The sequence below is a fragment of the Ovis canadensis genome, chromosome 9 (genome assembly GCF_042477335.2).
Source record: "Ovis canadensis isolate MfBH-ARS-UI-01 breed Bighorn chromosome 9, ARS-UI_OviCan_v2, whole genome shotgun sequence".
NCBI classification, from domain to species: Eukaryota; Metazoa; Chordata; class Mammalia; order Artiodactyla; family Bovidae; genus Ovis; species Ovis canadensis.
The window spans coordinates 90,365,592-90,381,482 of record NC_091253.1 but is presented as its reverse complement, the minus strand read 5'-3'; the positions used below and the strand labels follow the sequence as shown (position 1 = coordinate 90,381,482).

Sequence of the window (15,891 nt, the reverse complement as noted above, 5' to 3'; positions counted from 1 at the left end):
TACTGCAAATTAGGACTTGAACTTTTTAAAAAATATTTATTTATTTGATGTGCTGGGTCTTAGTTGTGTCATGTGAGATCTTTTGTTGTGGCACACAGACTCCGTTTGTGGCATGTGGACTCAGTAATTGTAGTATGCGGGCTTTGTTGCTCCTCAGCATATGGAATTTTAGTTCCTTGACCAGGTATCGAACCCATGTCCTCTGCATTGCATGGTTCATTGCACTGGACCACCAGGGAAGTCCCCAACATATGAATTGAGAGGGGAACATAATTGAACTCATGATATATGTATTGAAGTGAGATTTTTCTTCTGTTTTGTATAGGTATTTAATTGTTTTAGCAACAGTTTTGTGAAAAGAACCTCCTCTCTTTCCTGAAGTGCCTCTGGGTCTTGGTTGAAAAGCAGTTGTTTATATAAATGTGAGTTGATCTCTGTAGTCTTTGTTCTGCTCTATTGATCATTTGTACTCCAGTACCATGCTATCTTGATTACATTAGCTTTATAATAAGTTTTGGGGAAAAATTGATAAATTTGGCTTTTTCAAAATTGAAAACTTCTGTTCTGCAAAAGACACTGTTAAGAAAATGAAAAGACAAATCAAAGATGGGGAAAATATATATATATATTTGGAAGTCATAGATCTGATACAGAACTGATATCCAGAATATATAAAGAGCTATGAGATCTGACTAATAAGAAAATAACCCAATAAAAAATAGGCAAAGGATTTGAATATATACTTCATCAAAAAAGATATGTAGTTGGCAAATAAGCACATGAAAATATACTCAGAATTGTTAGTCACTAGAGAAATATAAAATAAAACTACAAAGCCACCATTAGGAAAATAAGAAAAGACTGACCATGCCAAGTATGGCAAAGATATGAAAGAACTAGAGTTCTCATATACTATTAGTGGGAATGTAAAATGGCACAATCACTTTGAAAAACAGGCTCCACCAGAAAATTACTAGAGCTAATCAGTGAATATAGTAAAGTTGCAGGATATAAAATCAACACACAGAAATCACTTGCACTCCTATACACTAATAATGAGAAAATAGAAAAAGAGATTAAGGAAACAATTCCATTCACCATTGCAATGAAAAGAATAAAATACTTAGGAATATATCTACCTAAAGAAACTAAAGACTTATATAGAGAAAACTATAAAACACTGGTGAAAGAAATCAAAGAGGACGCTAATAGATGGAGAAATATACCATGTTCATGGATCAGAAGAATCAATATAGTGAAAATGAATATACTACCCAAAGCAATCTATAGATTCAATGCAATCCCTATCAAGCTACCAGCGGTATTTTTCACAGAGCTAGAACAAATAATTTCACAATTTGTATGGAAATACAAAAAAACTCAAATAGCCAAAGCAATCTTGAGAAAGAAGAATGGAACTGGAGGAATCAACTTGCCTGACTTCAGGCTCTACTACAATTTGGCATTTTTTAAAAAAAGTTGAACATACATTCATGGTCCAGTCATTCCATTACTAGGGCATATATTCATACAAAGAGTTTGCACAAATATTTATACTAGTTCTATTTGTCATTGCCCCAAACTGGAGACCACCGAAATATCTATCAACACTTGAATGGATACATTAACTGCAGTATATCCATAATAATGAAATTTTACTCAGCAATAAAAAGAAATGACCTTACATGTTACAATGTGGCTGGATCTCAAAATAGCTATGATGGGTCATAGAAGCCAGCCATAAGAATACATACTATATACTTCCATTTATATAAAATTCTACTAAATGCAAACTAATGTTTATTAATGGAAAGCAGATCAGTGGTTTCCTTGGGCTAGGGTAAAAGGGTTCAACGTGGAGTAGAAGGGAGGGATTGTCAAGCAGAGGGTGTGAAGAAACTTTTGAGAGTTTGAAAGAATATGTTCATTATCTTAATTGTGATGGTCCCATGAGTTTAAACATATGTCAAAACTCATCAAATTGTGTATTTTAAATATACAATGTTACTATATGTTAATTATACTTCAATAAAGCTGCTTTAAAAAGTGGCTGAAAACATTTGGACTAATGTTATGAAGACTCAAAAAATAAGGTGAAAAATACAAGAATATTAGCCATCAGCTTTCAGGCCTATTAGAATTTCCACTATCCCAGTAGCATTTGGGCAACTCTTTTCTTGTATGCTTTAGGAAATATCCAGTCCAGCCAGTGAGGAGACCGAGAGGAGATTCCTTACAGTGTTGGCAGACCAGATATTTCAGCATGGAACCACAAAATACCTTGGCAAATTGAGAAAGGTTGAGCTTTTTTTCATAGAGTTCAGTACCTTTGAATTAAATGCACATTCAAGTCTGGTTCTAGTAGCTAGAGGTTACTTTTTTTTAATCCACAATTTGTTATCCCCACTGGGTGTGGAATTCAGTAAAACCAGCCTTTGCACATGCCTTTATGAAAGTCTGTACTTAGATATGTTTAGAACAAGAGAGAAAAGTAACTAGAGGCAGATTTGCTTCAGTCTGGACATAGTTGTTTGGCTGACCTTTTTACACTGGTTTTCTGGATTGATTAGACTTTATTAACTGATAGGGTTTCAGGGATGATAACTCGGACACAGTCATTCTGCTCTGGGCTTGAACTTAGTACACACATTCCTGGTGGTTAAGCCACATATTTTTTGCTTTGGAGTTAGGCATTGGAATATAATTGCTGAAATAGTTGCATGGGTTCTACGGTGCAGAAACCAGAATGTCTCCTGAAAACATTGGCTAAGAGGTATTGATAATTTGGGTCTCTTCTTGTTCCCATCTCTAAAAGAAAGATTCCACCAAAGTTCAGAGCACCTTATACATTTTGAAGTTGTGATATTGCATGGGAATGATTGGTGTCTGTGGGACTCTTAAGAGTGAAGACTAAACTTACAGTGTTCTCATTACTCTATGGAATAGAACCTGGGAAAAAACCCTACTATCAGACACAAACATTTCCACCTAACATTCATTTTCAACCAGGGAATAGCAAGTACCGTGGCATTGTATAGTCACTTGCATTTAAACACCCTATTTCTTTCACAAGTCCATAAACATGTTCCACATAATAGCATTAGTACCATTGAGACTATACAGTAGGAGCTTGAAAGTAGGACACGTTTAATCTTTGCAGCTTCTCTTTTCAGTGTGCTAAGCACTTGGTTAAATTAAAATTCCAAGCAGTACTATTCAGAGACAGCATGGGGTGGGACTCTCATTTCTGGCCAGCATTCCTCAAGCACATAGAGCCCAGGCATTGTATTTAGCGCTAAGGGACACTGAACCACAGCTGTTGCCTTCAGTGAGCCTTCAGCCTAGAGACAGAGGTTGAGAAACAGGCGATTTATGATGCAGAGTGATACGTACCATGGAGAAAGTACTTGGAACAGAGTAGCACTGGGACCTATAGGAGGATCATCCAACCCAAACTTATCAAGTCAGGCAAGGCTTTTCAAAAGTTGAGTCAAAGTTACCCCTTCAGAGAAGCAGTGGAAAAGCTTCTGCATTTTAGTACTCAAGTGACAATGAGCAAATCGCTCAGATTGCGTAAGCACATCACCTGATGTTCTCTGAACCTCTGTTTTGGAAGTAATTATTATTATTTCCTTCCGTGATTGAGGAAGAGGATTAAATCAGATAATATACATGAAAGCACAGAGCCCAGTCACGTGCTGAGGCAAGGGTCAATACTGGTTTTCTTACTCCCTTTATCTCCCGCTTCCGCCTGCATCCTGTGAGGAACTTGATCACAGAGTGGTCAGTTCTGGAGGATTTTCAGCCGTCATCTCTGTCACTTGTCATTTACCTTCCTGCTTCCAATTCACCAGGGGCTTTTCCTTCTGATGCTGGTCTGGACCATCTCGTGGACAGCAGGAGGTCTCTCCTGTCCTGCCGGTGACACCTCGTGAGGGGAAGCGGTTGGCCTCTGAGCAAGTGGTGACGGCAGAGGGAAGATGAGAAATAAACAAATGAAGCACCGTGGGCCGGGCTGAACAGAACACTGGGGGGCAGGCGGGTGGCCGGCAGCCCTCACCTGTGCAGAGCCTGAGAGATGGCCTTCGTGACTGGGTGGAGGGAACAGAGGCCTGGATGCCGGTCTCCGGGGAGGACAAACAGAAAGTAAAATCATCTTCGAGTATATCTCAAGTTTACTCTGCATCTATGCATCTTGCAAGTAGTACATTATTCCACCTCTTGGTTAGGCCTTAACTGCCGTAAAAGCGAACGGTACAACTGTGTTGGGTGGGCGTTCTCACCGATGAGCGGGTCTTCCTGACACAGACATGCTGCCGAGAAGTCTGCACCACTGGCTCCTCTACTTCCGCCGCACTGCGTTTTTCTCTTGTTCATCTCTCTGTGTACTCCTCATCTGAAGACGTCTTTGCTTTTTCCAAACCCAAACCACCGTCTGCTGTTGCAGATCCACCTAACCTTCAGGCTTGTTTTTCTGCCCAGCTGTCACAACAAACTTCCCCTCATCTGCTACTAAACGTATCCGACACTGCTGTGCAGGCTTCGAGCTGCCGACTCATTACCTGGGGGCTTTCCAGGCGAAGCTGATGTTATCCAAAACTTCTCATCTGTTTCAAAGGGTACAATTTCCTACATCCTCTGGAGGGAAATCACACACACTGCTTTTAGGAAACAGGCCGATCCTTCACAGATTGAGCAGACCTCTAGGCAATTATGGGCGATTATTCCCGACTCCATGTTTCCTCACCTCATTTCCCATAACAATGACTTAAGTGACCTGACTATTTTCATCCTTTTGAGTCAGATGTGGGGAATAAATCACCAAAACCCAGACAAGCTGCGGTACCTTTTATTTCTCTATCCTCCCAAGCCTTTTTTTTTTTTTTTTGTCTCTCCCCAGAGGTAACAATTCTCTTTTTCTTTTTATTTTCTTCTGCAGTTTTTATCTGGAATCCGAGAATCTTTTCTTTAAGTCTGTGTTCATTATCCTTTAAATCATACAGTCTCCTGATAAGCATGATTGTCTTTTAATAAGTTCCTTTCTGGATTTAGAAATTTCCTGTTAAGAAAAGTTACTTTCAGCTGGTGGTCCATGCCTCTTTAAGGTTTTTTTCTCCTCCCTTCTCACCTCTGGACTGAGATATATTTTCCCCACTGTTGTCGTTCCACACTCCAAACTCATCTCTGAGTGTCTCCCTAATTCCTTTTTTTATTTTTTAAAATTGGCTTTTTAATTTCCTGCTGTCAAACATCTGCTGTATCACCTTGATTTCTCCACTTTGTAGAAAACTTGTTTTATGAGTGTTCTTTCTCCCCAGGATAATTTGGCAGGCTGTGCTCTGATGGAGTGCTACCAGGGTTTTATTTTACATTGACTGATTAAGCACTTTGAGTAATTGTTTTAGCTCCATTACTGTGAATCTGTTTGGCTTAACTCTTTTCTTTTGCCGCCTCTGATTAATGTGTGACCACTGGGACAGGGAGGGCTCAGCGCATTCATCTCCCCTTGACACCACTGAGAGGTGCAGGAGCCTGAAGCAACGGGTGCTGAGTGCTCCCATTGCAAGAGGAGGGAGCACGCACAGTTGTCAAGTGAGCACGCATGTGCGGGTGTGTGTGTGTGTGTGTGTGTGTGTGTGTGCTGTCTCATGTTTGCTGATGGTGCTGTGTGGCAGCCATCTCATAGCAGAGAGCAAATGTTAGGATTTGGGGAAAAGAGTATCTGCAGATCAGGTTTTAAAACTGAATGGTGAGTTTCTGTTCACAGTGAGTGCATAGCTAGATGGTATTTTCTTTTTAAGCTCATGAAACTTAACAGCTGTTTAGTGACGCCCACAGTTTCATCCAGGTCTGTCTGACAGGTTTAATAGCAAATTTTGCAGTTAGTGACTTGCTGAACAGGGCTCCCTGGCTTGGGCTGTAATAAGAACTGTGTTTGCAGCACGATTCAGTGAGTCTTTCAGCTTTTGTGTTTATAGAATGGGGTGTGGGGGGGCTGGCTAAAGCGAGGGAAACAAAAAGGCATGTTCCAAAGGAAATTACTTACATCTCTACCAGAGTGCTCCTTGGAACTTATTATTAACCAGTTCAGGGGAAGAGAGATGGGGGAAAACATGCTGTTTAGCAGTAAAACCCCACTAGTACAGTCAGCTTACTGTAACCCTGTATTAGCAAGTCGTAATTAAATCTATATATCTCTAGCTTTATAGTTTTCTGCAGCAGAGTCTCTGGAAGCCTTCTGCATTTTGTCTGATTCAAGAAGGGCCATATTCTCTGCCTTTCCTCTGGAAGAGACTGCTGTGCCTTGTAGTAGTTTTTATTAACATCACCAGATCGAAGACAAATGCTTCACTGGTTTTACTGACAGAAACAAAGCATTTCCTGTTATTTCTTTTACTTTGGGGGTCCAAGTTCTAGAAAACTAGGACTTTATGAGACTAAAATCCCATGGCGTTTTCTCCTTTTCTTCAGTTCTCTCGGATCACAGGACCTCAGAAATACTTCCACCTATGATTACCTGCTTTGCATTTGGCTCCCCAAAGGGTATGGGCTGCATTCTTCATGACTTGTTCTGTATTTTTGTTGACTGTATGTGCTTGGCATGGCTGCTGATTGCAGATATGAACACATGTGGCAGAGTCACTGATCATGGACCCCTGTTCTCAAAGGGATCCACCCTCATTGTCAGTCCAGCATCCTTCACTAACAAAGGGACCAAGAGCTGTCTCATTATCTATTTGAAGTTTCTGTACAGATTTTGCAAGCCAAGAAGATAAAGTTTGTCCTAGAGTTCATGGTTGATTTAATTTATTGGCATTTTAATCGTATTGTTTCCCTGAAGCAACATGTAAGGAAGCTTCATATTTATTGCTTTTAGTCTCAGCATGATGTAGGTCAAAAGTCAGTTACATTCAGCTATATGACAAAGATGCCTGTTTTTGAACAGTAGGAATTAAGGCTTTGTTATCTTATATAGTCAAGAAAGAGATAAAGAAATCTGGGAAAAAATTGGTAAAGTGAGCCCAAACAGTTTTCTTAAAATTTCTCAAAACTGCACACTGGTAAGCAATAAAATGTCAAGGGACAAAAAGGAGTTAACTCTGTGGCTCATCCTGATGGGCTGTGAAGGGATAAGAGAGAGACGGTCACTTGACATTTGTAGAGAGGGGCTCTGGGTGTTCAGTGTGGCCAGTGAAAGGAGAGAGGTCTGCTGGTAGATGTCTTAGCAGGTTGCCACCCCCACACCTCCCAACCCAGAGCTCCTGGGATTGCCTCTGCGAATGGGACTGCCACTCAGTGATGGGACCAGATTCCATCATCTTAGTTTTCTGAATGTTGAGCCTTAAGCCAACTTTTTCACTCTCCTCTTTCACTTTCATCAAGAGGCTCTTTAGTTCTTCTTCACTTTCTGCCATAAGGGTGGTGTCATCTGCATATCTGAGGTGATTGATATTTCTCCCGGCAGTCTTGATTCCAGCTTGTGCTTCCTTGCCCAGCATTTCTCATGATGTACTCTGCCTATAGGTTAAATAAGCAGGGTGACAATATACAGCCTTGACGTACTCCTTTTCCTATTTGGCACCAGTCTGTTGTTCCATGTCCAGTTCTAACTGTTGCTTCCTGACCTGCATACAGATTTCTCAAGAGGCAGGTCAGGTGGTCTGGTATTCCCATCTCTTGAAGAATTTTCCACAGTTTATTGTGATCCACACAGTCAAAGGCTTTGGCATAGTCAATAAAGCAGAGATAGATATTTTTTTTCTGGAACTCTCTTGCTTTTCCGGTATCCAGCTGGTGTTGGCAACTTGATCTCTGGTTCCTCTGCCTTTTCTAAAACCAGCTTGAACATCAGGAAGTTCATGGTTCATGTATTGCTGAAGCCTGGCTTGCAGAATTTTGAGCATTACTTTACTAGCATGTGAGATGAGTGCAATTGTGTGGTAGTTTGAGCATTCTTTTGCATTGCCTTTCTTTGGGATTGGAATGAAAACTGACCTTTTCCAATCCTGTGGTCACTGCTGAGTTTTCCAAGTTTGCTGACATATTGAGTGCAGCGCTTTCACTGCATCATCTTTTAGGATTTGAAATAGCTCAACTGGAATTCCATCACCTCCACTAGCTTTGTTTGTAGTGATACTTTCTGAGGTCCACTTGACTTCGGCTGGTGGGAGGAGGCAAAATGGTAGAAGGCAATTTATTCAAGTGCTAGTACGGAGTATAAAGAAAGTGTGACTGATATTAAATATTTAAGAAAATCCATAATAGAATGTTAGAGCTGGAATGTAACCCTTTATTTTACATGTAAAGAGAGACTTCAGATCAATTGTTTAAGGTCATGCATCTAGAGAGGGACAGCCAGGACTAAGTCTCAGGTCACTTGACTCCCTTTATGAAAGAAAGTTGCAAATATGCTAGAGTTTAAAGGAGCAAACTAATGTCTGATGCAGGAAAAGTAATCATTAAACTGATGAATCGGAGCTGTATACTTCTGTTGTGAAATATAACTGCTTGTTTGATGAACTTATTTTTCTATAAATATTTACTGACAGATATTGTGATATTTGGGCTTCCCAGGAGGCACTAATGGTGAAGAACCTGCCTGACAGTGCAGGAGACATAAGAGATATGGGTTCAATCCCCAGATTGGGAAGATCCCCTGGAGGAGGGCATGGCAACCCACTCCAGTATTCTTGCCTGGAGACTCCCATGGAGAGAGGAGCCTGGTGGGCTACAGTCCAGGGTTGCAGAGTTGGATACAACTGAAGTGACTTAGGACACACATTGTGCAATTTGCTTAGTATAAAAAACATATAGAACACATTCCTTCCAGCGAATTTTCTTGATGAATTTTATAAAAGTGAAATATTACTGCTGTTAAGTGATGTATACTCCAACAGGGTGACAGACGCAAAGACATAGAGCATACAGTGCACTCCTGAAAAGGTAGCAAATGATTCTGCCTGGAGCTGGAGACTGATGAGCTGGACCTCGGTTTTGATCATGAGTTCTCCAGGAGGAGAAGAGATGAAAAGGCGTTTTTGGCAGAGGAAACAGCAGGAGCAGAATTAGTGAGGTGTAAAGAGTTTTTCCTGACTTAAAGGAATGGCAAATGTTCATTAGGGCTTGCAACATCAGGGTGGGAGAACACCAGGAAACAACTGTCAAGAAAGCCACATCCAGAACACCGAACAGTAAACCGGGCAACAGACGCTTTAAGCCCAATCATTCAGTTTGGCTCCTAGATAAAGCTGATGGCAGCATGGAACACAGATTACAAAGGGACCTGAGTTTAAGGCAGCGAGATATGTGAGGAAGGGTTTCACAAGAAGGGTAATGAGGTTCTGAGCTAGGGAAGTGATGGTAAACTGGAAAAGAGGGAAATGGGTCGAGAAAGAATCTGAAGGTGGAGTTACATGACCTGCTGTCTGTTCACCTGTTTCCCCAAGGAAGAGGGAAGAATTCAACAACACAGTGTAGTTTCTAACTTGCTGACCCAGGGTGCGGAACAGGAGCAGGTTTGGAAGGGAAGATTCTGAGTTTGGTCCTGGAAATTTAGAAGTTAGTTGCATGTGGGAAGTCTAGGTAGACCATATGCTAGGTCCTAGGCTTTGCTTATGTTCCTGAGTTCAAGGTTGTACTGCTTGTCACATGACAGGCCCATGAATCAAAAAAGAGTTGTTGGGGCAAGGAATAGTGACTTTAGTTGGAAAGCTAGTAGACTGAGACAGTGGTGGACTAGTGTCCCAAAGAACCATCTTACCTGAGTTAGAATTCAGGCTGCTTTTGTGCTAAAAATGGAGGAGGTGTTATTGGTTGTTGCAAACTTCTTGGTGTGGGAATCCTTTGTTCTTGCAGCTGTCCTCTTAGGTCAGGTCAGGATGTTCCTGTAAACGTTCAACAAGACACATGTTATTCTGCAACTTTTTATCTCTATATGAATGGAAAAGCATTAAACCTTTAAAGCTAAGAACCTGGAGAATGGGCTATCTTGTATATTTCAGGCTATAGGCAACATTCTTAACTTGAAGCAAAAGCATAGAATACAAAGGTTAAAGTAAAAGAAAAGATCCAATATGGTGTCAGATTTATTCTTCCTTATTACACTAGTAAAGTAATGCTTAAAATTCTCCAAGCCAGGCTTCAGCAGTACGTGAACCGTAAACTTCCAGATGTTCAAGCTGGTTCTAGAAAAGGCAGAGGAACCAGAGATCAAATTGCCAACATCCACTGGATTATTGAAAAAGCAAGAGAGTTCCAGAAAAACATCTATTTCTGCTTTATTGACTATGCCAAAGCCTTTGACTGTGTGGATCACAATATACTGTGGAAAATTCTGAAAGAGATGGGAATACCAGATCACCTGACCTGCCTCTTGAGAAAACCTGTATGCAGGTCAGGAAGCAACAGGTAGAACTGGACATGAAACAACAGACTGGTTCCAAAATAGGAAAAGGAGTACATCAAGGCTGTATATTGTCACCCTGCTTATTTAACCTATAGGCAGAGTACATCATGAGAAATGCTGGGCTGAAGGAAGCACAAGCTGGAATCAAGACTTCCGGGAGAAATATCAATCACCTCAGATATGCAGATGACACCACCCTTATGGCAGAAAGTGAAGAACTAAAGAGCCTCTTGACGAAAGTGAAAGAAGAGAGTGAAAAAGTTGGCTTAAAGCTCAACATTCAGAAAATGAAGATCATGGCATCTGTTCCCTTCACTTCATGGCAAATAGATGCGGAAACAGTGGCTGACTTTATTTTGGTGGACTCCAAAATCGCTGCAGATGGTGACTGCAGCCATGAAATTAAAAGATGCTTACTCCTTGGAAGGAAAGTTGTGACCAGCCTGGACAGCATATTAAAAAGCAGAGACATTACTTTGTCAACAAAGGTCCATCTAGTCAAGGCTAGGGTTTTTCCAGTAGTCATGTACAGATATGAGAGTTGGACTATAAAGAAAGCTGAGCACCAAAGAATTGATGCTTTTGAACTGTGGTGTTGGAGAAGACTCTTGAGAGTCCCTTGGACTGCAAAGAGATCCATCCAGTCCATCCTAAAGGAGATCAGTCCTGGGTGTTCATTGGAAGGACTGATGTTGAAGCTGAAACTCCAATACTTTGGCCACCTGATGCGAAGAGCTGACTCATTTGAAAAGACCCTGATGCTGGTCAAGACTGAGGGCAGGAGGAGAAGGGGACAACAGAGGATGAGAGGTTGGATGGCATCACCGACTTGATGGACATGGGTTTGGGTGGACTCCGGGAGTTAGTGATGGACAGGGAGGCCTGGCATGCTGTGATTCATGGGGTCGCAAAGAGTCAAATAGGACTGAGCAACTGAACTGAACTGATTACACTTATGGTGTTAATTAGTATGAATAATATATTTAATTACGGATCCCCAAGAAGGCCTGAAAGTACTATAGCAGTTAGAAATATAAGGTGAAAGTGAAAGTTGCTCAGTCATGTCTGTCACTTTGCAACCCCATAGACTATAGATTCCATGGAATTCTCCAGGCCAGAATACTGGAGTGGGTAGCCTTTCCATTCTCCAGGGAATCTTCCCAACACAGGGATTGTACCCAGATCTCCCACATAGCAGCTGAGCCACAGGGAAGCCCAAGAATACTGGAGTGGGTAGCCTTTTCCTTCTCCAGCAGATCTTCCCAACCCAGGAATCGAACTGGGGTCTCCTGCATTGCAGCAGATTCTTTACCAACTGTTGACATCTGTAAATAACAGAAAATCCAATTAACAGTGGCTGTAACAAATGTAGCTTGTTTTTCTCACATAACGGACAGATTGGTGGTGCTGATATTGGTTTAACTGCTCAGTGATATCAGGACAGTACTCTTGGAGTTACCATTTTGGTTACAAAGTAGCTGATGCAGCTCTAATATTATGGCCATTTTCTTGACAACTGCTTCTGTTTGGGTTATCTTTGAGTAGAATTGGATCTTAGGGTCTTCTCTGGTTAAAAAGTAAGCAGGAAGAGTGAGGAAGAGAATTGTTGAATTCACTTAAATCACTAGTCGCTATCCTATTAGATGCAGTGCCTCTTAAAAAAAAGCAAAACAAGTAATTTATAATGCCTGCTTTATTATCCTGAGTAAAGCATCACAAATAATATGCTTTTGCATATTTTCAGGTAAATCACTGTGCTATCCTAACTGTAATATAAAGAGGCCGTTAAAGAAAAATAATTGATAATAAAGTACTTCAAAACATACCTTCCTAGGCATGACTGCACTAGGTGACATAATGACACGTTCAGATGCTTACATGGTGAACGTGACCGCAATGAATGCAGACGGGTCCAGAGTTGATGGTGTCTCCAATACCAGGAGCAGTGCAGTCACTGGTGTTTCACTGAAATGATGAACTGCTCTTAGTAAAATCCTGAAAAAGCACAGTATGGTCCTCCCTTGATATGCATGGTGGTTGCTTCTTGAAAAAGTCAGCTTGCATTAAAACTGCAAAAAAAACAGTTTTGCATGTATTTGTATGTACAATAGAGTTTGGGTCAAGGTTCAAATAATAGGTTTTCACATTAAAATAAAAATCTGTGTAGAATACAGGAGAGTTCTTAGTAGACAGGATTTCCCTCCACAGAGCTGTATGTCTAGTGTCCCTGGCCTCTGCCAACTAATTACTAGTAGGACCCCCTACATCTTTATGACAACCAAATACGCTCTCCCCTACCCACCACATTTACAAAATATAAGACTGGTGCCATCCATATTAAGGGCAAAAAGCCTAGATTAATGGGGCTGGACACTTTGCACCCCAAATAAAATCCAGTTTTGTTTAGCAAGAAAAGGGAGGGATGGATATTAAATAAGTAATTAACAGAGTCTACTTAGGAACTGAGTCTTGCTAATGTTTATATCTTTTCCAAATTCTTGTACAGCTCCTGGCAGATAGTAAGTTCTCAATGAGCTTTCTTGAAGGACTGAATGATTAGATATAAGCTATGGAAAGCAGTTGAGTTTAGTTCAGTTGCTCAGTGGTGTCCAGTTCTTTGTGGCTCCATGAACTGTAGCACGCAGGCCTCCCTGTCCATCACCAACTCCTGGAGTTCACCCAAACCCATGTCCGCTGAGTCGGTGATGCCATCCAACCATCTCATCCTCTGTTGTCCCCTTCTCCTCCCGCCCTCAATCTTTCCCAGCATCAGGGTCTTTTCAAGTGAGTCAGCTCTTCACATCAGGTGGCCAAAGTATTGGTGTTTCAGCTTCAGCATCAGTTCTTCCAATGAACACTCAGGACTAATCTCCTTTAGGATGGACTGTTTGGATCTCCTTGCAGTCCAAGGGACTCTCAACAGTCTTCTCCAATACAACAGTTCAAAAGCATCAGTTCTTTGGTGCTCAGCTTTCTTTATAGTCCAACTCTGTCACCCATACATGACCACTGGAAAAACTATAGCCTTGACTAGATGGACCTTTGTTGGCAAAGTAATGTCTCTGCTTTTTAATATGCTGTCTAGGTTGGTCTTGTTTTAACTTTGAATTTAATAAAGGAAAGAATCTTCCTTAAGATGGTTAAAGGGCTAATTATTATAAATCTAGGAGCATTAGTGGGAGTCAGGAAGTAAATTTTGATGTGCCAGTTTATAAACTAGTATTTAACAATTATGGCCATTGTATCTGCTACACATGCTAGGCTGAAGACAAAGAGTTAAATTTATGTCAGTGAATCCTGTTCAGCAATATAGGTTTAGGGAAAATATCTAAGTCTTTATATAAGTAGTATATGCAGTCTTTAGAAGAAAAAGTGACACAATAAAAAAAATCAATAAAAATCTCAGTCTCTAAATCTTACTTTTCCTGTCTTTCAGCACATTCTGTTTTCATTGTGTCCTTTTCCACTTCACTTAGTCTATTCATTGTGGCATTTCTATCATAGCCTGAGACATTTTCAAACAATAATATTTCAGGGAAAAGATTTAGAAATAGAAGCAAGGATTTTGTTTTGTTTCCTCAAAATATAAACCTATTATTAGAGAGAATGTAATTCACAGCAGAAGCAAAGTTGGTTTTGCTTAAGTTTCCTTCCAAATTTAAGTAGAAAAGAATGAAAATGACATTTCAATTTTATCTCTTTTTGTGAAAAAGATAATCTGTAACTATGGCTCATGAAGGCAATATATGAAAAGAAAGCCTTTTTTCAAACAGTGCTCCAAAGGTTCCTTTGAATATGTAACTTTCAAAATTCAAAGACCTGATACAGCATGAGTTCTTTAAAATAGTTGCTCAAGATTTTGAAGAGTATAACGTTTAATATTTCTACAGTTGGAATTCAAGTAGAGGAACAATGACTTCAAACTTTTGTGTACAAAAATAATATTTTAAAAAATGTGTTTCAGTTCAAGTTTAGACATTTCAAGTGTCCTGTAATTTGCTCAAGAGTGTGCTGGATTTTTTTTTTTTCAATCGGGTTATTAGTATTAGGGATATTAAATAAAATCTTGAGTGTCTTTGTAAATGAATTATTTGACAAACACATGTTTTGTAAGCATGGGCTATTTTTCCCTCTGTGAAAATTCCAAAGAATAACCCACATAGGTAATAAGTAGTGGCTTGATCGGGGATTTTGAGGAACTACATGCTGTCCTTGTCCTGATGTGGAATCCGTGTGGATTCTTTGTGCTAAGGAGCAGGTCGTACTGAAGATCAGAAAGAAAACTATCCTTCCTTCCTTCCTTCTTCCGTCCCTCCCTCCCTCCACCCCTCCCTCCATCCCTGCCTCCATTACTTTTCCTACACGTGTGGTGGGAACTGTTTATTAATCCCCCGTTACAGTGCCCTGGGGACTTCTGTCCCGTATACTCTGAAGCTCCACACAGAAGACCTTTTTAGTTAGACCTTGAGGAATAATTCCTTTCTATCACTGCTGTATCTTCCACAGCAGTGGAAGTGCTGTATCTTCCATACTTATCCAACTACTTGCTATTTTTTCCTTAGCCCAAGTTTTGTAAAGCCCCTCTGTCTTTGCATTCTTTGTTCTGCTTTCCTTCAGGGCCACGCTGGCCTTTTTCACACACTATCAGGAAACTCCTCCTAATCGCCCCTCCACTTTGTTTGCACAGAACCTTGTAACCATCTCAGTTATTGGGCTTTCACATTATCGGTCTCTTTATTGTACTTGATGGCTGTTTGAGTATGAGTATTTTCTTAAACATTTGTGTCTTTGGTGCTTAGTAGGTAAGGTGCTCAATACATTCTTGTTAAATGGCTGGAGAAATGAAGCTTCATTTACAATTATAATGGGGAAATATTTGAGATAAGTGATTCTATTTATTTTTATTGATCACCATAGAATTATTTTCTCCCTTTGCAGACTACAGAAAAATACTATAGCTTGCTTAATTTTATTTGACTGAATGACTGTATAGGGACCTTTTCTGTCTCTGAGCCATGGCAGACTGACAGCCTCTCAGATCAGCAAACCTTCCTGGTGATCCTCTACGGAAATTTACTGAGGTCAGTGTGGTGCCAGTGTTTTGTGGTTCAAATGAACCACAAGCGTTCAGCTTTAGTGACTGTATCTTTCATGATTTTAGCCAATCCTCTTTTCTCCTAGGTAAAGCATTTACATGTTTATAATTTACTGTGTAAAACCGTATTTTGATTTTCCAAAAATTAGCTCTGAGCTACTAGGGTTATCCTCTTGTACGAGTGTGAAAAGATTTGGCAAGTAAATCTATATTTATGTTTTCCAAACCCTTCTTGATTTTATGCAACAAAGTATTTCTAATTTTGGCCTGTGTATATTCACACTGGGGTGGGCTGTGTTTTAGTCTTTTCCTGCAAATAAACTGGGGTCTTTGGCCATCCTTCTCATTTGGATTGACTCCAGTTCTAGAATGAATGTTTTGTTGTATGGCG

At 40.4% G+C, this 15,891-nt stretch overlaps 1 protein-coding gene across 22 annotated transcripts in view; it reads left to right on the top strand.

Moving 5' to 3' along the window:
• Positions 1-15,891, top strand: part of CPQ (carboxypeptidase Q) — a 567,207-nt gene that overhangs the window by 107,274 nt on the left and 444,042 nt on the right. Inside the window, exon 1 of one of the 22 annotated variants that reach the window (XM_069600547.1) lies at positions 5,462-5,592. The exons of the other annotated variants lie outside the window; for them this stretch is intronic. The gene's annotated coding sequence lies outside the window, so the exon portion shown is untranslated. Of the gene's footprint in view, positions 1-5,461; positions 5,593-15,891 lie in introns of those variants that run through there. 22 annotated transcript variants of the gene reach the window in all.